The sequence below is a fragment of the Lepidochelys olivacea genome (genome assembly GCF_965140295.1).
Source record: "Lepidochelys olivacea isolate rLepOli2 genome assembly, chromosome: 5".
In the NCBI taxonomy this organism is placed as follows: domain Eukaryota; kingdom Metazoa; phylum Chordata; order Testudines; family Cheloniidae; genus Lepidochelys; species Lepidochelys olivacea.
Window position 1 is genome coordinate 27,742,955 of NC_140415.1, and position 25,277 is coordinate 27,768,231.

At 46.3% G+C, this 25,277-nt stretch overlaps 1 protein-coding gene across 3 annotated transcripts in view; it reads right to left on the reverse strand.

Moving 5' to 3' along the window:
- Positions 1–25,277, reverse strand: part of LIFR (LIF receptor subunit alpha) — a 93,970-nt gene that overhangs the window by 47,958 nt on the left and 20,735 nt on the right. The window contains exons 2-3 of one of the 3 annotated variants that reach the window (XM_084628347.1): positions 5,946–6,075; positions 4,912–5,110 (exon numbers count right to left, since the gene is read on the reverse strand). The exons of the other annotated variants lie outside the window; for them this stretch is intronic. The gene's annotated coding sequence lies outside the window, so the exon portion shown is untranslated. The remainder of the gene's footprint in view (positions 1–4,911; positions 5,111–5,945; positions 6,076–25,277) is intronic. 3 annotated transcript variants of the gene reach the window in all.

Sequence of the window (25,277 nt, forward strand, 5' to 3'; positions counted from 1 at the left end):
GACAGCTCACAACCCCCCATGTAAGAACCTTGCAACCCCCTGAGAGATACCGACCCTCAGTTTGAGAACCCCCTAAGTTAGCAGCACTGAAGCAGTAAGAAACACAGTATGGGCCATATCCAGACCTCACTAGAATGAGTAGGGGGTTTGCCACCAAAGTCAATGGGATCAAGATTTGTTCTTTTATACAACTATATAATATGAACCTATCTGTTTCACTATGGCAATGGCTGGAGTTCTGACATAGCTCAGTACTATGACAACTGTGTGTTTATGCCTTGGAGGAAACAGTCTTGTCCCTTATGTATTGTTGCTACAAGCAGGTGTAACTCATTTACTGAGCTGCCCTGCTGTGCAAAGTTACAAAACAACATTTTAGCAGAGGCACACTAAAAGTTCAAATAAAACAAGACAATCCTAAATCATTTCTCAAAACAGTTTGCTTCCAAGTCAGTGAGACACTAAAACAATGAACAAAAGAAACATATGCACATATGTACGGAGTATTAAAAGCATTAAATATAATCTGTTACAGAAAAGGAGTAGACTCATTGGCTCTTGCCTATTCTTCGGTGAACTATAAAATGTACTACTAGAAGAGTCACATACTGTAATTAAATGTTATTAGTCAGGAAAAAATCCCATTTTATAGGTTTCTTTTTCAGCTATAAAGTTACAAAATACATGAAGTAATTTTGAAACAGAAAGTTCTTTTGTCTTTTGATAAAAGCTTCCTCCAGTCTCCTAAAGCAAATTCACATGAGAGTTAAAAGGTCCTTCATTATCAGAGTGAAATACAGTTGTTTTAAATGAACCATGCAGCAACTGTATTCTTAAATCTCAATAGAACAATGCAAGCTTTAGCTTATCAGTTATATGATATACATTCACTAGAGCTCAGTATCTTATTAGTTTGTTAAATTAAAGCAAATTTTTGCCTGAGGCTTCTCTGAATGTGTCAGGAGTGACACTGGCTTTAAGTAGAAGTGATATTTACTGGCATACAGTAGACTAATTTTCAAGAGTTTTCAGAAACAGATCTTCTACTTTGAATTAAAAACAAACAAACATGAAAAAAGGCTCTTAAACAACAGTGTAAGTGTGTATACCCAAAGGCATATTCCTGCACTCTCTAAAATGAAGCCACTTCTAGGGTAGAAATGTAGCAGCCATTCTTACAGTATACAAATGTCCAAGTTGTGAAAAGAGCTAAGATCTTCTATATTAATGGCTTTTATTCCACCTACCTAGACAGACTCTTACTGTAGCCTTCTCAAAAGCTACATTAATGAAGATATCCTAAAGTTCATTCAGAGATTTTACATGTAGAAGGTTCAGGTATTTGCCTGCATACCATAATTGATAGAAAAGGTAGACTAATTCTGATAAGCAGCATGGGTGACATTACACCTGGATTAGGATCTGATCCTGAACCACTTAAGTCAATGGGAGCTGGTCCATACTAAACAGGAACAATCCTCAAAAGAGCCATTAATAGTTTAACAAACAGTTGACTAGCGAGGACTAACTTGTACAGATGATTTTGATGCATTCAACACAGTCATCTGTAGGGAGTACTAGGTAATATGTCAGAGAAACAAAGGAGTGAATACAGTACACCTGGTAAAACATTTATGAGAAATTTATATTACACTTTGTGACTGTGTATCCTGCTATGAGGGAACAGGTTTTTGAATTTCATTTTCTCAGCTCGTCACAAGACCTTTAAACACATGCACTGATTACTTGTCAATGTGACACAAACACACACATCTCATTCCACTAAAAAGTAACTTTCACATAAAATATTTTGGTTGACTTCTATTCCCCCTACCTTTCTGCTATGTTTTAATATTTGAACTTATTGACTAATTCCTGCATGTCCCAATGACTGAGCATGTGTACCTAATAATTCACTTTCTGAAACAAAAATATTTATTTGCTTAGGTAATTGAGGCATAAAACTCAAGTTTTGTTCAAATGTAGCAGTTCAATGATGCTCCATTAAGGAGAAGAAAAAAAATCAAATGTAGAGTTCCAAATCTCTCTCTATGACAATTTACTTTAGAGTAAGTGTTTGGAAAAGACTTGGAAAACAAAGGAAACTATATGCAACTCTCTGGCATATGTTCTGCTGGAGGTCAGGCTAGATCAGGGGTCATCAACTTATGGCACGCGTACCAAAGATGGCACGCGAGTCAATTTTTAATGGCACGCTGCTGCCTGCCGGGTCCCAGCCGCCGGCCCTGCTCAGCCTGCTGTCAAACCCAGGCCGGGACCCCAGCAGGCAGCAGCATGCCATTTAAAATCCTGCCCACCCCGGCCCGCTCTTCTCCGTCTCCTCCCTCCCCCCCTCCCCGGTCCCCCACAGGGGCAGGGTGAAGAAGTTTGGTCCTGCCGGAGGCTGCCACACAGCAAGCAAGGTCCTCCCCTCCCCCGCCTTTTCCCCCAGTGCGCTGGGTGCCTGCCCCTCCCCCTCTCCCTCCCTGCCACCGATCAGCTGATGGCCCTTGTGAGGGAGGGGGAGAAGCGGAGCCACAGCACACTCCCTGATAAAGGGAGGAAGCGGAGTAGAGGTGGGGATGGGGCCTTGGGGAAGCGAGGTGGAATCAGGGCATATTCCCCTCCAGCCCCCTGCTGTGAGCCGCTCAGGGCTGGGAGCACCTCCCATGACCCCAGCCCACACCCCCAGCCTCCTGCCCTGACCCCTGCACCCCCCTCTACACCCCTTGCCCTGACTCTGCACCCCCTCACATGCCCCCAGGTCCCCCACCCCATGTCCTGACTCTTGCACCCCCCCACATTCCCACTCCCACCCTGAGCACCAAACAGCAGCTCCTGCACGCCCCCACACACATTCCCACCTGCACCCCTCGCACCAAATGGGAGCTGCCCAGGTAAGCACTCCACACCCAAACCTCCTGCCCCACTCCTGAGCCCTCTCCCTCATTCTAGCTCCTGGCCAGACCCTACACCCCAACCCCCAGCCTGCTCCTTCACCCCCAGCCCTCTGCTCAGTGCCCTCCCACTCTCAGCTCAGTGCAGAGAGAGAGGAAGAGAATGGGCTAGAACCAGGGAGAAGGTAGGTACCCACTCTATGTGGGCAGGGCCGGGATCCCAGACTGGCAGAGGATAGAGCGGGGCCGGCAGCCGGGACCCTGGCTGGCAGGAGCCGGCAGACGGAACCCCAGACTGGCAGCGGGCTGCTCAGCCCGCTGCCGGTCTGGGGTTCCGGCCGCCGGCCCCGCTCAGCCCGCTGCCGGTCTGGGGTTCTGGCTACCAGCCCCTTGCCAGCCGGGGTCCCAGCCGCTTGCCCCGCTCAGCCTGCTGCTGGCCTAGGTGAACGGAACCCCAGGCTGGCAGCGGGCTGAGAAGGCCGGCAGCATAAGATCAGCATTTTAATTTAATTTTAAATGAAGCTTCTTAAACATTTTGAAAACCTTGTTTACTTTACATACAACAATAGTTTAGTTATATAATATATAGATTTATAGTGAGAGACCTTCTAAAAATGTTAAAATGCATTACCAGCACGCGAAACCTTAAATTAAAGTGAATAAATGAAGACTCAGCTCACCACTTCTGAAAGGTTGCCAAACCCCTGGGCTAGATGATCCTAATGGTCCCCCCTGGCCTTGAAATCTCTAAGTTAGGGTACAAAGCTTATATTTTTAAAAATGTTTAGTTATCTGAACTAACTAAAATTGTGTCTGCCATAAACAGATAATGAGGAACAGTGAAAATATATACAGAAACCTTGGGGACAGCTTTTTCTGATTACAGGAAGATGCTGTGAGGCTGTGAAACTAGTGAAGGATAAGTATCAAATGCTGTATGGGAAATCTGCTCTACAGTGACTTATGAAACCTGTAAAAGTTATTGGAGATTTTCTTTCCCCTAAGGTGTTGGTGTCACCACCAAGACAGCCAACTGAAGGTAGAAAAGATTGTTGGGGGAAGTGATTACATAGGGTGGTAGTGAAAAATCTAAAGGATAATAGATAATTCATATAGTGTTTGAGCCTGAGCAGTACGGAGCAACCATAATTCCCAATTCAGCCAAAGAGAATCGCAGGCACTTTGTAGGGTCAGGCCCTTGATGCCAGTAAAGATAGATTTGAGACCTGGTGATGAGCAGGAGGGAATGAAACAAATGTTCTCTTTTTTATTTAAGTGGAGTTGCATGTTTCTGAAAATAAAGGAATTAATTAGCAGCCAAAGGAAGAGAACACCCGTGGCTCTAGAGAAAAGATGTACATATCATAATACACATCCTAGTATTGCAGGATGCACAGACAAAAGTTCCCCCTAATTACAAATTCATTCCAGAAGTACACATTTCTGGGAAACAAAAACACATTGCCAATACTGCTGACACTAAAGATAATAGGAATAGAAACAGAAGATTAACTTGCTTCCTTTAAGAATAGGCTTTGCTGTGACCTTCCAACATTCTGTCCTTGGCTTTCAAACTAATTGATGTGATACAGAATGAAACTACAATTGAGTGGTCATGCCAACATTCTTCTTGGCTTTTCTTCAATGGACTAAATTCTTTTCCAAAGAAATTCCCAAACTTAAGGCACAAATCTCCCTTTAGTCATCTAAAATGTAGGCTTTCCTTCTGTGTTTCGTATTATGGCAGTATTCCAGAGTACAAAAAAAAAAAAGTGGGACAGTTTGTGAAGAAAAATGAATCCCCACTGGGGAATTTGGTTTCCACCAAGTTCCATGGAATCAATTCAGGGACTGGACTGTTAATTTTTTTCTGAAGGCAAACAGAATCAAAGAATGAAACAATTAATGATTGTAACTTATGCATGCACATGTGCCTTAGTAATCTGCAAAGGTGGAAAAGGATTTCCTTGTAAAGACAGCAAAGAGTATAGGATAGTTTACTCAAATATTGTACTCAGGTAAGTAGGAGAATGCTCAGGCAGCTCTTTGAACACTTTGCAGCGAACGCTTCTTGTACGTGCACATGCCAAGCACAAGGAGCTTGGAAGGGATGAGCGAGGTTCCACAGCAGTTTCCTCCAGCTGCGGAGTTGCAGTACAGAGTCTTTCAGTAGTTGGAACTGCAGCATATGTTTTGCTCCTGTGACCAGTGATCTGAGAATGGAGCAGAATTAACTTATGTGAAGGACTGAGACTTTCATAAAACCATTTTGCAAGTGATTTGTCATGAATACTATTTGCTGAGGGACACATTTCAAATGAATGACAATATAGTCTTGCCTGTAGAACCATTGTGCAGTAGGGATGCCCTTTATTTTGAGAAGTACATTCTGCCAGGACAAGAATTCTATGACAATTTCACAAGTGTTCATGGTTGGCTTCCATTAAAGTCAACATTTGAACCATTACACACACAGGTAAACTAAAGCCCTGAGGGTGACTTACCCTAAGTCACAAAGTTTGTGAGAGCAAGGAACAGAACTCCAATCTCTAATGATCAAAGTGGAAGCTCCGTGTGTTTTTTCAGTCATGAACTGTTTGATATTTTAGGCCAGTGGTCCCCAAACTGTGGGGCACGCCCCCCCTAGGGGGAGTGGAGGAACATTTTGGGTGTGTGCAGCAGGGCCCGTGCCAGCCCCCATGGGGGGGTGGGGAGGGAGTGCCACCCAGCCCAGCTCCACTCTGGCCCCTGCTCAGCTCTTCCCTAAATCCCTCTCTGCCCTCAAGCCAGTGCTGCCTCTAGCCCCAACACCTCCCCCACCCCCAGCTGCACCTTCAGCCCAAGCTCCTTTGCTGAGCCAACTGTACAGCAATGGATGGGGGAGCACAGACAGATTCCATTACTGGTAACGGGGGTGAGGGGGGCGACATGACGTGAGAAGAAAAGTTTGGGCACCACTGTTTCAGACTATATATTCCTCTATTTCCAATTTCCCTTTCCTTCATGCTATTTCCTGTGTATTTGGATCAATTAAAACTAAACTGTCACCTGATTAATATGGGAGATAGTTCTTAAGGGCAATTCTTTTCTTTGTTGTCTGCAGTATTGTTGTAGTTGTGTTGGCGCCAGGATACAAGAGAGAAGGTGGGTGAGGTAATCGGTTTTACTGGACCAACTTCTGTTGGTGAGAGAGAAAAACTCTTTAGCCCCACAGAGCTCTTCTTCAGGTCAAGTCTGACTATCTGGAAAAGGTAATTAAGAGTGTCATAGTTCAATACAAGGTGAAATAGATAGTTAAGCATAAGAAGTTAACAAGTTGTAAGAAACCATTCAAAATGAACTGTGCAATTAATACCTCTTCAGTCATAGGACAAAGGAGAGTTAGTGGGTTACAGATTGTCTCTATTGAGTCCAGGATTTTTAGTGTCTAGCAGAGTTATGACTAAGCTATCTTTTAAAGGTGTTGTGCTGGTTTCCTTTGAGGACGAGGACTGAGAGGTCACACATGGAACAATGCTTTTGTGAAAAGTGTTCACCCATGGGTGATAGGGTGATTGTGTTTATCACTTTTCTTTGAGAGTTCATTCAAGAATGAATAGCACAAAGTGTTTCACATAGGTGAGAGGGTTTTGGGGTCTTGTTGATTCATATAGAAAATCCCTTTTCTTGTTTCCCCTTCCATGCTCTCTACCCATCCATCTGTCCTAAAGGTGCAACCTTCACAAAGCAGGGGAAAGCATTTAATACATTGTGGTCAATAGAGCAAAACAAACGTGGACTAAGACACTTCTATTGTGCCTATTTTTCTTCAGAAATAATTCCTGTATGCAGGAAACAGGAACCAAAAGAGCTTAATCAAATTGTTGAATATAGTCCTGAAGGCATTTGGGATGAAAATAATGAGACGATGGCATGAGATTCCCCTAATCCATGTGTGTGCAACAACAGGACAGGAAACTTAGGCCCTGTCTACACCGGCAATTTTCTGCAAGTAAAGCAGCTTTCTGCGCTGTAACTCCCGATGTGTACACACTGCCACGCCCCTTAGTGTGCAGAAACTGCAGTTGTAGCACTGTAAAAAAACCACCTCAGCGAGAGGCGTACAGCTTTCTGCGCTGGGGCTACAGCGCTGCAATGCCAGTGTAGACACTGTGGTTCATTACAGCACTGAGACTGGCCTCCGGGAGGTGTCCCACAATGCCTGTTCTTGCCTCTCTACTCATTGGTTTGAACTCTACTGCCCTGCCCTCAGGTGACCAACTGTCATCCCCATCCCGTAAATTCCTTCGGTATTTTGAAAGTCCCGGACCTGTTTGCTCGGTGATGCATGCAGTGGTCTCAGTGCATCTTTCCAGGTGGCCATGCCTGCTCCACACATAAGGCAATCCCCCGCTTGGAGGAATGCCAAACTGCTGGTCCTCATCAGCATTTGGGGAGAGGAGGCTGTCCAGTCCCAGCTGCGTTCCAGCCACAGGAATTATGATACCTACAGACAGATTTCACGATGCATGACAGAAAGGGGCCAGGATCGGGACGCACTGCGATGTAGGGTCGAAGTGAAGGAGCTGCGAAATGCCTACCACAAGGCACGGGAGGCAAACTGCTGCTCCTGCACTGCGCCCACGAGCTGCCAGTTCTACAAAGAGCTGGATGCGATACTCGGTGGCAACCCCCCCGCCACGGCAAAGGCCCCCGTGGATACTTCGGTGGCTCACGTGCCAGTTGAGAGTGGACCAAGACAGGAGGAGGAAATCTTGGATGAGGATGTGGAGGGGGAGGGGCCCCAGAGGCAGAGGATGATTCGGAGGTCAGAGATGCATGCAGCCAGGCGCTCTTTTCTAACCCGGAGGAGGCTAGCCAGTCACAGCTGTCGGATGTTGGCGAAGTGCAAACAGGAGAGGAGGCCCATGGTAAGTGGGTCTGATTTGGGGAATTGCCGAAATGAGTTGTTGGAGGCAGGAGGGTTGCAGAAAGCTGGCTTGTCTCCCACCGCATGCCTAGTCTGAGCGGCGGAACAGGCTGTTTGTTGACTGACTTCCATGCTTCTCGGGAATCTCCCTCAGAGATCTCCAGGAAACTCTCGTGGAGATACTGGGCAATCCCCTGCCACAGGATCTTCAGCAGAGCTGCTTTGTTTCTTGCCCCATTAACGGTAACTTTCCTGCGCCACTGTGCTTTCACGGGGGGCGGGGGGGGGCAGGAGGGGTGACCATTGCTGCACACAGGCAAGCCACATGGGGGCCAGGGCGGAAGCTGCAAGCTTGGAGAAGACCCTCCCTTGATTCCCTGCTCACCCTCAGCAGCGAGATATCTTCCATAATGATCACATCCTGTGGGAAGTGTGGGGACAGGAATGATTATCAGGCCCCCACTAAAGTGCTGGCTCTCCCCAAGAGCCACATACCCAGTGTACAGCAGGGTCAGGGAAGCAGCGAACAGCGGAGAGTCTAACAGAGGGAGTTTGACTGTGATTTCACCTGGGGAGAGCCCACTGAGGCTTTCATCTTGCAGGCTTCTCTAAGTAGTTACTGCAACAGCTAAGGAAGCTCTTAGAAGGAAGGTAATATGGATGGTGAGCGATCAGCTGTTGTGACCTGCACAGGATGTGCTATGTTTGTCTTTCTTTCATAGGACAGAAGTGACTTTGTGTGTACAAAGTGCAAGCTGGTCTCCATATTGGAAGAGGAGGTTCAAGTTCTGGAGAAACAAGTATCAACCCTGCGTTTCATAAGAGAAAATGAAGATTTCCTGCACATACGTCAGGATATGCTTCTACCGGCACAACATTCTGAAGAATCACAGCAGGCTGTGTGGCGGGGACAGAAGGACAGTGAGGAAAATTGGCAGCATGTGACTTCCAGAAGAAGAAAGAGGACCATCCATGTACCAGCAATGCAGATACAGATGAGCAACCGTTTTCATGTTCTCTCCACAGGTACTAATGTGGACAGTGGACTAGATGATACATCTGATAGAAGGGAGCAGAAGGAGGCTTCACTGATTGGAAGGCATGAGATGCACTGTCCTAGGGATGGGGGTTCCACGACCACCACTCCCAAGAGAAGGAGGGGGGTGGTGGTGGTCAGGGACTCTCTCCTATGGGGGACTGAGTCATCTATCTGCCATCCAGACCAGGAAAACCGAGAAGTGTGCTAACTGCCAGGAGCTAGGATTCATAATGTGACGGAGAGACTACCAAGACTATTCAAGCCCTCAAATCGCTACCCTTTCCTGCTTCTCCACGTTGGCACCCATGATACTGCCAAGAATGACCTTGAGCAGATCACTGCAGACTACATGGCTCTGGGAAGAAGGATAAAGGAGTTTGAAGCTCAAGTGGTGTTCTCATCCATCCTCCCCATGGAAGGAAAAGGCCCAGGTAGAAACTGTCGAATCATGGAAGTCAACGAATGGCTACGCAGGTGGTGTCAGAGAGAAGGCTTTGGATTCTTTGACCATAGGAAGGTGTTCCAGAAGAAGGATTGCTAGGAAGAGACGGGCTCCACCTAACCAAGAGAGGGAAGAGCATCTTCTCACTACGTTAGCCAGCCTGCTTGCAGAGGGCTTTAAATTAGGTTCACTGGGGGAAGGAGACCAAAGCCCTGAGATAAGTGGGATACCAGGAGGAAGCATCAGCAGGATAGCGCAAGAGGGAAGAACTCCTGCCTCACACTGAGAAAGCAGGACAATCAGCAAGTTATCTTAAATGCCTATACACAAATGCAAGAAGCCTTGGAAACAAGCAGGGAGAACTGGAAGTCCTGGCACAGTCAAGGAACTATGATATGATTGGAATAACAGAGACTTGGTGGGATAACTCACATGACTGGAGTACTGTCATGGATGGATATAAACTGTTCAGGAAGGACAGGTGCGGCAGAAAAGGTGGGGGAGTTGCATTGTATGTAAGGGAGCAGTATGACTGCTCAGAGCTTCAGTATGAAACTGCAGACTCTCTGGATTAAATTTAGAAATGTGAGCAACAAGGGTGATGTCGTGGTGGGAGTCTACTATAGACCACCAGACCAGGGAGATGAGATGGACAAGACTTTCTTCTGGCAACTAATGGAAGTTACTAGATCGCAAGCCCATGTTCTCATGGGGGACTTCAATCACCCTGATATCTGCTAGGAGAGCAATACAGCAGTGCACAGACAATCCAGGAAGTTTTTGGAAAGTGAAGGGGACAATTTCCTGATGCAAGTGCTGGAGGAACCAACTAGGGGCAGAGCTCTTCTTGACCTGCTGCTCACAAACAGGGAAGAATTAGTAGGGGAAGCAAAAGTGGATGGGAAGCTGGGAGGCAGTGACCATGAGATGGTCAAGTTCAGGATCCTGACACAAGGAAGAAAGGAGAGCAGCAGAATACGGACCCTGGACTTCAGAAAAGCAGACTTTGACTCCCTCAGGGAACTGATGGGCAGGATCCCCTGGGAGAATAACATGAGGGGGAAAGGAGACCAGGAGAGCTGGCCGCATTTTAAAGAATCCTTATTGGGGCTGCAGGAACAAACCATCCCGATGTGTCGAAAGAATAGTAAATATGGCAGGCGACCAGCTTGACTTAACAGTGAAATCTTTGCTGATCTTAAAACACAAAAAAGAAGCATACAAAAAGTGGAAGATTGGACAAATGACCAGGGAGGAGTATAAAAATATTGCTCAGGTATGTAGGAGTGAAATCAGGAAGGACAAATCACATTTGGAGTTGCAGCTAGCAAGAGATGTTAAGAGTAACAAGAAGGGTTTCTTCAGGTATGTTAGCAACAAGAAGAAAGTCAAGGAAAGTGTGGGCCCCTTACTGAATGGGGGAGGCAACCTATTTACAGAGGATGTGGAAAAAGCTAATGTACTCAATGCTTTTTTTGCCTCTGTCTTCACGAACAAGGTCAGCTCCCAGAGTACTCCACTGGGCAGCACAGTATGGGGAGGAGGTGACCAGCGCTCTGTGGAGAAAGAAGTGGTTCAGGACTATTTAGAAAAGCTGGATGAGCACAAGTCCATGGGGCCGGATGCACTGCAACCGAGAGTGCTAAAGGAGTTGGCAAATGTGATTGCAGAACGATTGGCCATTATCTCTGAAAAATGATGGCGGTCCGGGGAGGTCCCGGATGACTGGAAAAAGGCTAATGTAGTGTACATCTTTAAAAAGGGGAAGGAGGAGGATCCGGGGAACTACAGGCCAGTCAGCCTCACCTCAGTCCCTGCAAAAATCATGGAGCAGGTCCTCAAGGAATCAATTATGAAGCACTTAGAGGAGAGGAAAGTGATCAGGAACAGTCAGCATGGATTCACCAAGGGCAAATCACGCCTGACTAACCTAATTGCCTTCTATGATGAGATAACTGGCTCTGTGGATGAGGGGAAAGCAGTGGATGTGTTATTCCTGGACTTTAGCAAATCTTTTGACACTGTCTCCCACAGTATTCTTGCCAGCAAGTTAAAGAAGTATGGGCTGGATGAATGGACTATAAGGTGGATAGAAAGCTGGCTAGATCATTGGGCTCAATGGGTAGTGATTAATGGCTCCATGTCTAGTCAGCAGCCGGTATCAAGCAGGGTCGGTCCTGGGGCCAGTTTTGTTCAATATCTTCATTAATGTTCTGGAAGACGGCGTGGATTGCACCCTCAGCAAGTTTGCAGATGACACTAAACTGGGAGGAGTGGTAGATACACTGGAGGGTAGGAATAGGATACAGAGGGACCTAGACAAATTAGAGGATTGGGCCAAAAGAAATCTGAGGAGGTTCAACAAGGACAAGTGTAGAGTCCTGCACTTAGGACGGAAGAATCCCATGCACTGCTACAGACTAGGGACCAAGTGGCTAGGCAGCAGTTCTGCCGAAAAGGACCTAGGGGTTACAGTGGATGGAAGCTGGATATGAGTCAACAGTGTGCCCTTGTTGCCAAGAAGGCTAACGGCATTTTGGGCTGTATAAGTTGGAGCATTGCCAGCAGATCGAGGGATGTGATCGTTCCCCTCTATTCGGCAATGGCGAGGCCTTATCTGGAGTACTGTGTCCAGTCTTGGGCCCCACACTACAAGAAGAATATGGAAAAATTGGAAAGAATCCAGCAGAGGGCAACAAAAATGATTAGGGGGCTGGAGCACATGACTTATGAGGAGAGGCTGAAGGAACTGGGATTATTTAGTCTGCAAAAGAGAAGAATGAGGGGGGATTTGACAGCTGCTTTCAACTACCTGAAGGGGGTTCCAAAGAGGATGGATCCAGACTGTTCTCAGTGGTACCAGATGCTAGAACAAGGAGTAATGGTCTCAAGTTGCAGTGGGGGAGGTTTAGGTTGGATATTAGGAAAAACTTTGTCACTAGGAGGGTGGTGAAGCACTGGAATGGATTACCTAGGAAGGTGGTGGAATCTCCTTCCTTAGCGATTTTTAAGGTCAGGTTTGACAAAGCCCTGGCTGGGAAGATTTAGTTGGGGATTGATCCTGCTTTGAGCAGGGGGTTGGACTAGATGACTTCCTGAAGTCCCTTCCAACCCTGATATTCTATGATTCTAAGAGTGATTTACCCTGCCCCTGTGGCTACTCACCATTTTGGGGGTCTTGTGGCTCATGTGTGCTTGCCTGGGGTCAGCCAGTTAGTGACAGGTGAGAGAATACTGGCTGCGTTTTAAAGCATTGAATCAGTGTTCTCTGTGTTGCAAACATTACTGCTTCTGTAAAATGTTGCGTTGAAACTTCACAGAGATGACCTTGGGAGCCCAGTCTCCCTCTGTTATTGGCAGCTGAACGGCTGCACAGAATTAGAAAGCGGCCAAGAAGAACTAAGGAGGATTTTCTGCATGATGTTATGATGCACTCCGCTGCCGAGAAACAGGAATTGAAGGCGTGGCAGGACAGCGAGAAGAGGGACCGAAAGGAGAACACAGCATGCCAGAATGAAGCCATGGAGCAGCTCTTAAAGGTTATGGAGTGCCAAGCAGACATGCTCCAGGCAATACTAGCTCTTCAAACCTACCAACTCCGTACCCGCCCTCCCCTGCAGCTGCTGTCGCAGAGCTCTTTCCCATATGCCCCCCAGACACCGCCAACACACTCTTATCAACCTCCTGGTTCCAGTCTATACATATACCGCAGCATTCCACTCCTCCCCCTCACAGTCCAGCCCTGCGGACTCCCACTACCCACTGCACTCAACACCCATCCCTCTGCAGTTTGGCCCTGCTGAAGCACAGCACCCGCTGCACTGTACTCCAAAGGAGAAGGAAGGGTATGATCCCTGGACATACACAAATCTTTAGCCACCCTGGGACCCCTCCTCCTCCTGGGACCTTCCCTTCCCCTATCCCCCTCACCACTGATGGGGTTTTTTTTGGTTTGACTCTCTCCTCTGGTTGTTGGTTTTTAATAAAAGAATTGTGTTGGTTTGAAAGCAATCTTTATTCTATTATTTGAAAGCAAAAAGAGCCCTGGAAAGCAACATACAATTACGTTAAACCCACATATTGCATCATCTGCACCAATCACCTCCTAGCATTACAATCACTGCACTCCTGAGCATAGCAACAAATATTAGTGGCTTTCAGCTTCAAATTGCTGCCTCAACACATCCCTGATTCTTACGGCCCTGCGCTGCACCCCTCTAATAGCCCTGGTCTCTGGCTGTTCAAACTCAGCCTCCAGGCCCTGAGCCTCTGCGATCCAACCCTGAGTGAAGCTTTCACCCTTCCCTTCACAGATATTATGGCATGTTCAGCACGCTGCTATAAGCATAGGAATATTGTCATCGGCCAGGTCCAGCTTCCCATAGAGGCTGTACCAGCGGGCTTTTAAACAGCCAAAGCACACTCAACAGTCATTCTACACTTGCTCAGCCTGTTGTTGAACCGCTCCTTGCTGCTGTCAACGTGCCCCGTGTAAGGCTTCATAAGCCACGGCATTAAGGGGTAGGTGGGGTCTCCCAGGATCACAATGGGCATTTCAACTGTCCCTACTGTGATCTTCTGGCCTGGGAAGAAAGTCCCTGCTTGCAGCTTCCTGAACAGGCCAGTGTTCTGAAAGATGCGTGCGTCATGCACCTTTCTGGACCAGCCTGTGTTAATTTCTGTGAAACGCCCACGGTGATCCACAAGCGCCTGGAGAACCATTGAGAAATACCCTTGTGATTAATGTACATGGTGGCTAGGTGGTCTGGTGCCAGAATTGGAATATGTGTGCCATCTATCACCCCTCCGCAGTTAGGGAAGCCCATTTGTGCAAAGCCATCCACAATGTGACGCACGTTGCCCAGAGTCACGGTCTTTCAGAGCAGGATGTGATTAATGGCCTTGCAGAATTCCATCAACACGAGTCCAATGGTCGACTTTCCCACTTTGAACTGGTTAGTGACCAATCGGTAGCAGTCTGAAGTAGCCAGCTTCCACAGTGCAATCGCCACGTGCTTCTCCAACAGCAGGGCAGCTCTCATTCTCATGTCCTTGCGCCAAAGGGCTCAGGCGAGCTCATCACACAGTCCCATGAATATGTCTTTCCTCATCCAAAAGTTCTGTAGCCACTGCTCATGTCATAAATATAAAGGGAAGGGTAAACCCCTTTGAAATCCCTCCTGGCCAGGGGAAAGCTCCTCTCACCTGTAAAGGGTTAAGAAGCTAAAGGTAACCTCGCTGGCACCTGACCAAAATGACCAATGAGGAGACAAGATACTTTCAAAAGCTGGGAGGAGGGAGAGAAACAAAGGGTTTGTGGGTCTGTCTGTAGTCGTCTTGGCCGGGGACAGCACAGGAATGGAGTCTTAGAACTTTTAGTAAGTAATCTAGCTAGGTATGTGTTAGATTATGATTTCTTTAAATGGCTGAGAAAAGAATTGTGCTGAATAGAATAACTATTTCTGTCTGTGTATCTTTTTTGTAACTTAAGGTTTTGCCTAGAGGGGTTCTCTATGTTTTTGAATCTAATTACCCTGTAAGATATCTACCATCCTGATTTTACAGGGGGGATTTCTTTATTTCTATTTACTTCTATTTTTTATTAAAAGTCTTCTTGTAAAACACTGAATGCTTTTTCATTGTTCTCAGATCCAAGGGTTTGGGTCTGTGGTCACCTATGCAAATTGGTGAGGCTTTTTATCCAACATTTCCCAGGAAAGGGGGAGTGCAAGTGTTGGGAGGATTGTTCATTGTTCTTAAGATCCAAGGGTCTGGGTCTGTAGTCACCTAGGCAAATTGGTGAGGCTTTTTACCAAACCTTGTCCAGGAAGTGGGGTGTAAGGTTTTGGGAAGTATTTTGGGGGGAAGGACGCGTCCAAACAGCTCTTCCCCAGTAACCAGTATTAGTTTGGTGGTGGTAGCGGCCATTCCAAGGATAACGGGGGTAATATTTTGTACCTTGGGGAAGTTTTGACCTAAGCTGGTAAAGATAAGCTTAGGAGGTTTTTCATGCAGGTCCCCACATCTGTACCCTAGAGTTCAGAGTGGGGGAGGAACCGTGACATGGTGGCACAGTGGTGGGATTAACCTGAAATCATTTTGAGATCCAGTTGAGATTTTTTGAACTAGAAATACAGATTTTAAAAAGGAATTTTTAGGAAGTCCAGAAAGCAGCTTTGAAACTGAAAGCAGCTTGGTTTCTCTCTGCTTTGTGGCCAAGCAGAGACAAAAGGGGATTATCTTGTGAATTGCAGGTTTTCTTTGCCTAGAGGCAGGGTACTTAACTCCTGCAGGGAAATTCACAGTCTTCCAACCCAGAGGTTTTTTTTCTTTTCTTTTCTTCCTAAAAGTAAATAGGGGGTGTGTGCTCTACCCATTTGCCTGGAGACAAAAGTGGCAGGGTTTTTTTTTAGGATTTTGATTTTTTTTTTGTTTTACAAGGAGCACAGGTTTGAAAAGAAATTTTTTTTCTTCTTTGGGCTGGGTAAGCAGGTTTCCAATAGTTGGAGGTTTTTTGCTTTAATTTGGGCCCAGAGCAGAGACAAGGGAATTGTCTTTTTCTGTAGGCTGACAATCACTATCAGAGAATAGGTATTCTATTCCAGCACAGCAAAATTTTACAGCCAAGTTTTGTTTGTTTATTTCTAAACCTCGGGTGTAAAGTTAGTTAAAAACAGAGAGGTTAGAATGGGCAAATCCTCAGCTCGACTACAGCTGGAATTAGCCAAATTTCAGGCTGAGGAAAAACAAAGGGAACATGAAAGACAGATAGAACTCATGCGACTGAAGGAGGAGGAGAAGGAAAAAGAGAGGAAGCATGTGGAGGAGATGGAGAGGATAAAGGCCCAGCAGACTATACCAACAAACCCTAGCAATCCTTCTCCAGGTACCACTTCCCATCCCAGAAAGTTCCCCACCTACAAGGCAGGTGATGATACTGAGGCCTTCTTAGAAAACTTCGAAAGGGCCTGCCTTGGGTACAACATCTCTACTGACCAATACATGGTAGAGCTGAGGCCGCAGCTCAGTGGACCCTTAGCTGAGGTGGCAGCTGAAATGCCTAAAGAACACATGAACAAGTATGAACTGTTTAAATCCAAGGCGAGAGTCAGAATGGGGATAACACCCGAGCAGTCTCGTCGGAGGTTCAGAGCCCTAAGGTGGAAACCAGACATGTCATTTACCCGACATGCCTACCACATTGTAAAACATTGGGATGCCTGGATATCAGGAGCAAGTGTTGAATCTCCAGTAAATTTGCCCTTCCTAATGCAAATGGAACAATTCTTAGAGGGTGTTCCTGAGGAAATAGAAAGATACATCCTAGATGGGAAACCCAAAACTGTAATTGAGGCAGGAGAGATTGGAGCCAGATGGGTGGAGGTGGCAGAGAAGAAGAAAACTGGTCGCAGTTGGAGCGGAGACCAGAAGGGACCACCCCAGACCACACCCTATTACCGGGGGCCGCCCAAAGCCCCACCTACCTCCCAAAGAACCCTCCAGACCCCTTATCGTCCCACCACCCCGTTCTCCAGCAACCCTCCTCGCCCCAGTGACCCGTCAGCTGGACGATGTTTTAAGTGTAACGAGCTGGGGCATGTAAAGGCCAACTGCCCCAAGAACCCCAACAGATTACAGTTCATTGCACCGGAATCACACCAGAGGTCCACAGGCCCAGATACCTCCCAGATACCCTTGGAGCGGAGGGAAACTGTGAGTGTGGGTGGGAAGAAGGTCACCGCGTGGAGGGACACCGGAGCACAAGTGTCAGCTATCCATGCTTCCTTAGTGGACCCCAATTTAATCAACCCAGAGATCCAAGTGACGATTCAACCCTTCAAGTCCAACTCTTTCAATTTGCCTACAGCCAAGTTGCCTGTCCAGTACAAGGGCTGGTCAGGAATGTGGACTTTTGCAGTCTATGATGATTATCCCATCCCCATGCTGTTGGGGGAAGACTTGGCCAATCATGTGAAGCAGGCCAAGAGGGTGGGAATGGTCACCCGCAACCAGGCTAAACAAGCCGTGAGGCCTAGCTCTGTTCCGGAAACTTCTATCAGGACCCAGTCAGAGGTGATGGACCTGGACCCCAGGCCAATGTCTGCAACAGCAGTAGTGGATCCAGTCCCAGAAACCCAGACGGAACCAGTCCCAGAACCGGAACCAGCCGAACAACCAACACCAGACCCCGTGTCAGCACTGAATCCAGTACTTGCAACCTCAACACCAGAGGGCCCCACCGAACCTGAACTGGCAGCAGCTGATAACCCTACACAAGAGGCTCAGCCGGAGCCTGAATCCCAACATAGTGCACCAGCGGAGAGCGGTTCACAGTCAACAGAAACAGCTCCATCCCCTATATCGCTTCCAGAGGGACCAAGCCTAGGTCCACAATCCCATGAGGAACTGATGTCTCCAGCATCAAGGGAACAGTTCCAGACCGAACAGGAAGCAGATGAAAGCCTCCAGAGAGCTTGGACGGCGGCACGGAGCAACCCACCGCCTCTCAGCTCTTCTAATCGATCCAGGTTTGTTGTAGAAAGAGGACTTTTATACAAGGAAACTCTTTCTGGGGGACACCAGGAAGACTGGCATCCTCAGAGACAGTTGGTAGTTCCAACTAAATACCGGGCCAAGCTCTTGAGCTTAGCCCATGATCACCCTAGTGGCCATGCTGGGGTGAACAGGACCAAAGACCGTTTGGGGGGGTCATTCCACTGGGAGGGAATGGGCAAGGATGTTTCTACCTATGTCCAGTCTTGTGAGGTGTGCCAAAGAGTGGGAAAACCCCAAGACCAGGTCAAAGCTCCTCTCCAGCCACTCCCCATCATTAAAGTTCCATTTCAGCGAGTAGCTGTGGATATTCTGGGTCCTTTTCCGAAAAAGACACCCAGAGGAAAGCAGTACATACTGACTTTCATGGATTTTGCCACCCGATGGCCAGAAGCAGTAGCTCTAAGCAACACCAGGGCTAAAAGTGTGTGCCAGGCACTAGCAGACATTTTTGCCAGGGTAGGTTGGCCCTCCGACATCCTCACAGATGCAGGGACTAGTTTCCTGGCAGGAACTATGAAAAACCTTTGGGAAGCTCATGGGGTAAATCACTTGGTTGTCACTCCTTACCATCATCAAACAAATGGCATGGTGGAGAAGTTTAATGGAACTTTGGGGGCCATGATACGTAAATTCGTAAATGAGCACTCCAATGATTGGGACCTAGTATTGCAGCAGTTGCTCTTTGCCTACAGAGCTGTACCACATCCCAGTTTAGGGTTTTCCCCATTTGAACTTGTATATGGCCGTGAGGTTAAGGGGCCATTGCAGTTGGTGAAGCAGCAATGGGAGGGATTTACACCTTCTCCAGGAACTAACATTCTGGACTTTGTAACCAACCTACAAAACACCCTCCGAACCTCTTTAGCCCTTGCTAGAGAAAACTTACAGGATGCTCAAAAAGAGCAAAAAGCCTGGTATGATAAACATGCCAGAGAGCGTTCCTTCAAAGTAGGAGACCAGGTCATGGTCTTAAAGGCGCTCCAGGCCCATAAAATGGAAGCATCGTGGGAAGGGCCATTCGTGGTCCAGGAGCGCCTGGGAGCTGTTAATTATCTCATAGCATTCCCCACCTCCAACCGAAAGCCTAAGGTGTATCATATTAATTCTCTAAAGCCCTTTTATTCCAGAGAATTAAAGGTTTGTCAGTTTACAGCCCAGGGAGGAGACGACGCTGAGTGGCCTGAAGGTGTCTACTACGAAGGGAAATGTGCTGGTGGTGTGGAAGAGGTGAACCTCTCCATGACCCTTGGGCGTATGCAGCGACAGCAGATCCAGGAGCTGTGCACTAGCTACGCGCCAACGTTCTCAGCCACCCCAGGACTGACTGAACGGGCATACCACTCCATTGACACAGGTAATGCTCACCCAATTAGGGTCCAACCTTACCGGGTGTCTCCTCAAGCTAAAACTGCTATAGAACGGGAGATCCAGGATATGTTACAGATGGGTGTAATCCGCCCCTCTGAAAGTGCATGGGCATCTCCAGTGGTTCTAGTTCCCAAACCAGATGGGGAAATACGTTTTTGCGTGGACTACCGTAAGCTAAATGCTGTAACTCGCCCAGACAACTATCCCATGCCACGCACAGATGAACTATTAGAGAAACTGGGAAGGGCCCAGTTCATCTCTACCTTGGACTTAACCAAGGGGTACTGGCAGGTACCGCTAGATGAATCTGCCAAGGAAAGGTCAGCCTTCATCACACATCTCGGGCTGTATGAATTTAATGTACTCCCTTTCGGGCTGCGAAATGCACCCGCCACTTTCCAAAGACTTGTAGATGGTCTCCTAGCGGGATTAGGAGAATATGCAGTCGCCTACCTTGACGATGTGGCCATATTTTCGGATTCCTGGGCAGACCACCTGGAACATCTACAAAAAGTCCTTGAGCGCATAAGGGAGGCAGGACTAACTGTTAAGGCTAAGAAGTGTCAAATAGGCCTAAACAGAGTGACTTACCTTGGACACCAGGTGGGTCAAGGAACTATCAGCCCCCTACAGGCCAAAGTGGATGCTATCCAAAAGTGGCCTGTCCCAAAGTCAAAGAAACAGGTTCAATCCTTCTTAGGCTTGGCCGGTTATTACAGACGATTTGTACCGCACTACAGCCAAATCGCTGCCCCACTGACAGACCTAACCAAAAAGAAACAGCCAAATGCTGTTCAGTGGACCGGAAAGTGTCAGAAGGCCTTTAACAAGCTTAAAGCGACACTCATGTCTGACCCTGTACTAAGGGCCCCAGACTTTGACAAACCGTTCCTAGTAACCACAGATGCATCCGAGCGTGGTGTGGGAGCAGTTTTAATGCAGAAAGGACCTGATCAAGAATTCCACCCTGTAGTGTTTCTCAGCAAAAAACTGTCTGAGAGGGAAAGCAACTGGTCAGTCACTGAAAAAGAATGTTATGCCATTGTCTACGCTCTGGAAAAGCTACGCCCATATGTTTGGGGACGGCGTTTCCACCTGCAAACCGACCATGCTGCACTAAAGTGGCTTCACACCGTCAAAGAAACTAACAGAAAACTTCTTCGGTGGAGTTTAGCTCTCCAAGATTTTGATTTCGACATCCAACACATCTCAGGAGCTTCTAACAAAGTGGCTGATGCACTCTCCCGTGAAAGTTTCCCAGAATCAACTGGTTAAAATCGTCCTTGAGATGTGGAAAATATTGTTAGTCTTTATGTACTTGGTAGTATATTTAGAGATGCATGTGTCTTATTAACTCTGTTTTCCTAGAGCTCCAGGAAGAAATCCCAGCCAGTGTTTCACCCTAGCTGAGATTTGGGGGGCGTGTCATAAATATAAAGGGAAGGGTAAACCCCTTTGAAATCCCTCCTGGCCAGGGGAAAGCTCCTCTCACCTGTAAAGGGTTAAGAAGCTAAAGGTAACCTCGCTGGCACCTGACCAAAATGACCAATGAGGAGACAAGATACTTTCAAAAGCTGGGAGGAGGGAGAGAAACAAAGGGTTTGTGGGTCTGTCTGTAGTCGTCTTGGCCGGGGACAGAACAGGAATGGAGTCTTAGAACTTTTAGTAAGTAATCTAGCTAGGTATGTGTTAGATTATGATTTCTTTAAATGGCTGAGAAAAGAATTGTGCTGAATAGAATAACTATTTCTGTCTGTGTATCTTTTTTGTAACTTAAGGTTTTGCCTAGAGGGGTTCTCTATGTTTTTGAATCTAATTACCCTGTAAGATATCTACCATCCTGATTTTACAGGGGGGATTTCTTTATTTCTATTTACTTCTATTTTTTATTAAAAGTCTTCTTGTAAAACACTGAATGCTTTTTCATTGTTCTCAGATCCAAGGGTTTGGGTCTGTGGTCACCTATGCAAATTGGTGAGGCTTTTTATCCAACATTTCCCAGGAAAGGGGGAGTGCAAGTGTTGGGAGGATTGTTCATTGTTCTTAAGATCCAAGGGTCTGGGTCTGTAGTCACCTAGGCAAATTGGTGAGGCTTTTTACCAAACCTTGTCCAGGAAGTGGGGTGTAAGGTTTTGGGAAGTATTTTGGGGGGAAGGACGCGTCCAAACAGCTCTTCCCCAGTAACCAGTATTAGTTTGGTGGTGGTAGCGGCCATTCCAAGGATAACGGGGGTAATATTTTGTACCTTGGGGAAGTTTTGACCTAAGCTGGTAAAGATAAGCTTAGGAGGTTTTTCATGCAGGTCCCCACATCTGTACCCTAGAGTTCAGAGTGGGGGAGGAACCGTGACAGCTCATCATCCCAGACGTGCATCACGATGTGATCCTACCACTCGGTGCTTGTTTCTCGAGCCCAAAAGCAGCGTTCCACTGTGATCAGCACCTCTGTGAATGCCACAAGCAATCTTGTGACGTAGCTACTACGCGTGGTGAGATCAGTGTCGCACTCCTCTTGCCTTTGTAGTCTAAGGAATAACTCCACTGCCACTCGCGACGCGTTGGTCAGAGCGAGCAGCGTACTGGTCAGCAGATCATGTTCCATTCCTGCAGCCCGAAGAGGCAGGGTGTGCAATACAGAAACCGTTGAAAGATGGTGCCAAATGAGGACAGAAGCACAGGGACTGCTGGGATGTGAAGCAATGCATCACAGGGCACTGGGTCTGGACCCAGAATGCCCTGCGATTCCCTCCGCCTTCCCACAACTCTTAGCGCCAGAAGAGGAAGAGGTGCTCTGTGGGATAGCTGCCCAGAATGCACCGCTCCGAATAGCATTGCAAATGCTGCAAGCGTGAACACGCTATTGCACAGGCAGCTGACAGTGTGAACACACAACAGCGGTTTCCCTTCAGCGCTCTCTGAGCGGCGCTGTAACTCCCAGCGCTGTAACTCTGCCAGTGTAGACATGCCCTTAGAAGAAATCTGAAAGGTACAACAGTGCTGTAAGAGTCAGACCCAGAGAAAAAGGAGGACACAAGACAAGTGAAATCAAAAGCTATACTTAGCAGGCCAGATGAAAGGGTAAGAAGGGAGAAAGAGGCACCCAAGAAATTAAAGATTTATTTTTAGTCACCGTATCTAAACTTAAGGTGAACCTACCTAGGAGCTTTTGCAGAATTTCAGGCCAGATATAATAACAAACATTATGCAAAATGTAACTGGATAACCACTCTATTCTTAATAAATTTTGTATTACGTTAAAACAGACCCATGACTTGGGTGTTAACCTGAGACTCCTTTCTCATAACGTGTTCCAACGTTGCTATCTACAGTGGGACCATTAGCGTAAACTGACTACTAGCATTTTAACCTCTGAAGGCAAGATTTTACAGAGCATGAAGAGGACTTTCAATGGGAGCTGAATCTTACTCTTGAATCAAAAATCTCAGCCTGCGCTGTCTAGACTTTTTCCATGCAAGTGGCTAAAATACAAGCACATCCATCATTGCTACATTTGCAAGAGCTGCACCAAGAGGAAAAAAAAATCTAGTATAGACTGTTTGGGAATTTCATGCAGACTGTCCCAGAGAGGCGACCAGTCTTCATGCTATCACATGAGACCAGGATCCTTCAACAAAAGAGCAGAATTCCTCCCCCATAGGGCGTATCATTCCCAGAACTGCAGATGGGCAACACCTACTCATCTAGATGAAAACTGAGTTAAAAGGGCCTGAAAGTACTTTATCAGTTAAATCAGAAGTATCGTTTTCATGCCTTAAAGCTCAATATACCACATGATGGAAGCTACTATGATAGTTGAACAAGAAGTCACTAGCATTAGTTCATGATATTTTAACCTGTTTGAGCAAAACATTTTGACACCTACTGTAAAAGGCAAGTCAACAATATCATCTTAAGGTGAAGGACTCTACTATTTTATCTTTGTGAGTCTGAAAAAGTTATGCAAGCTTCTTGCTACCCTTGAATTCAGTGAGCTCAAATTCACACTTCCTTGAATTCTTGAATTGTGCAGCTATTAATTGAACAAGTACACTGACCAAGGACACAAGTCCAGGATTACTTCAGGCTATTTGAATACCCACTGCATATTTTCAGCACTGTGTTTCTATGCTATAAAGAAGTATAACCCATGCACAGAACACTGCAAACTTCTCTGGTAAATTTGTTTGAAAATATAATTAAAGTATACTAGACATAGATTTTCCCACTGTCAATCTGCATAATAAATCATTACATGTATCAAACACTCACAGACATGCCAACATATGGTCTGAAATCTGAGAAATAAATTTTTGCTAATATAAGAACTCAATACAACTGTCATAAGAGCAAAGTTTTCAGAACAGAAAATTATTCACAGCAATACTGTCCACTGTGCTTTACTAAATGTATGCCTCAAAGCCCAATGTCAATGCACCTACTCAATAGTGTGTGTACAGGGTTATAGGAGAGGGAAGAGAAATAAATCTTGCATTTCTATTTTGGTAGATTCTAATACAGCCCCTATCACCACATTATCCAAGTGCCTAGTTTAGTAGATGCCATGTAGAGCCTGCCACGCAGAACCTGCCACTGGATGATCAAGGTATTAAAGGAGAACACAAGGAAGACAAGGCTATTGCAGAGAAGCAAACTGAATTCTTGACGTTAGTTTTCACTGCAAAGGATGAGAGGGACATTCCTACACCTAAGCCATCCTGGCAATTACAAGCCAGTAAGCTTAACTTCAGTACCAGGCAAACTGGTTGAAACTATAGTAAAAAAGATAATTATCAGACACACAGATGAACACAATATATTGGAGAAGACTCTACATTGATTTTGTAAAGGGTAATCGTGCTTCACCAATCTATCAAAATTCTTTGAAGGTGTCAACAGAGTAATCCAAGTGCACTTTGTCAACTGGACTTTCAGAAAGCCTTTGACAAGGTCCACACCTAAAGCTCTTGAGCAAAGTGAACAGTCATGGGATAAGAGGGAAGGTCCTCTCATGGATCAGGAACTGGTTAAAAGATAGGAAACAAAGGGCTGGAATAAATGGCCAGTTTTCACAATGGAAAGAGGTAAATACAGTGTCTCACCCAGGGATCTGCACTGGGACCTGTGCTGTTCAACATAATCATAAATGATCTGAAAGAAGGGGTGAATAGTGAGGTGGCAAAATTTAAAAATGATACTAAATTACTCAAGATAGGTAAATCCAAAGCTAACTGCAAAGAGTTACAAAGGGATCTCACTAAACTAGGTGATTGGACAATAAAATGGCAGATGAAATTCAATGTTGATAAGTGCAAAGTAATACACATTGTAAAAAATAATCCCAGCTATCCATACAAAATGATGGGATCTAAATTAGTTGTTACTGTTCAGGAAAGATCTTGGAATCATTGTGGATAGTTCTCTGAAAATATCTGCTCTGTATGCAGCAGCAGACAAAAAAAGCCAAAAGAATGTTAGGAACCATTAGGGAAGAACATAAGAATGGCCCTACTGGGTCAGACCAAAGGTCCATCTAGCCCAGTATCCTGTCTTCCGACAGTGGCCAGTGCCAGGTACCCCAGAGGGAATGAACAGAACAGGTAATCATCAACTGACGCATCCCCTGTTGCTCATTCCCAGCCTCTGGCAAACAGAGGCTAGGGACACCATTCCTGCCCATCCTGGCAATAGCCATTGATGGACCTATCCTCCATTAATTTTTCTAGTTCTTTTTTGAACCCTGTAATGGTCTTGGCCTTCACAACATCCTCTGGCAAGTAGTTCCACAGGTTGACTGTGTGTTGTGTGAAGAAATACTTCCTTTTATTTGTTTTAAACCTGCTGCCTATTAATTTCATTTCATGACCCCTAGTTCTTGTGTTATGAGAAGTAGTAAACAACACTTCCTTATCTACTTCTTCTACACCAGTCATGATTTTATAGACCTCAATCATATCTCCCCTTAGCCATGTCTTTTCCAAGCTGAAAAGTCGCAGTTTTATTAATCTCCCCTCATATGGCAGCCATACCCCTAATAATTTTTGTTGCCCTTTTCAGAAGCTTTTCCAGT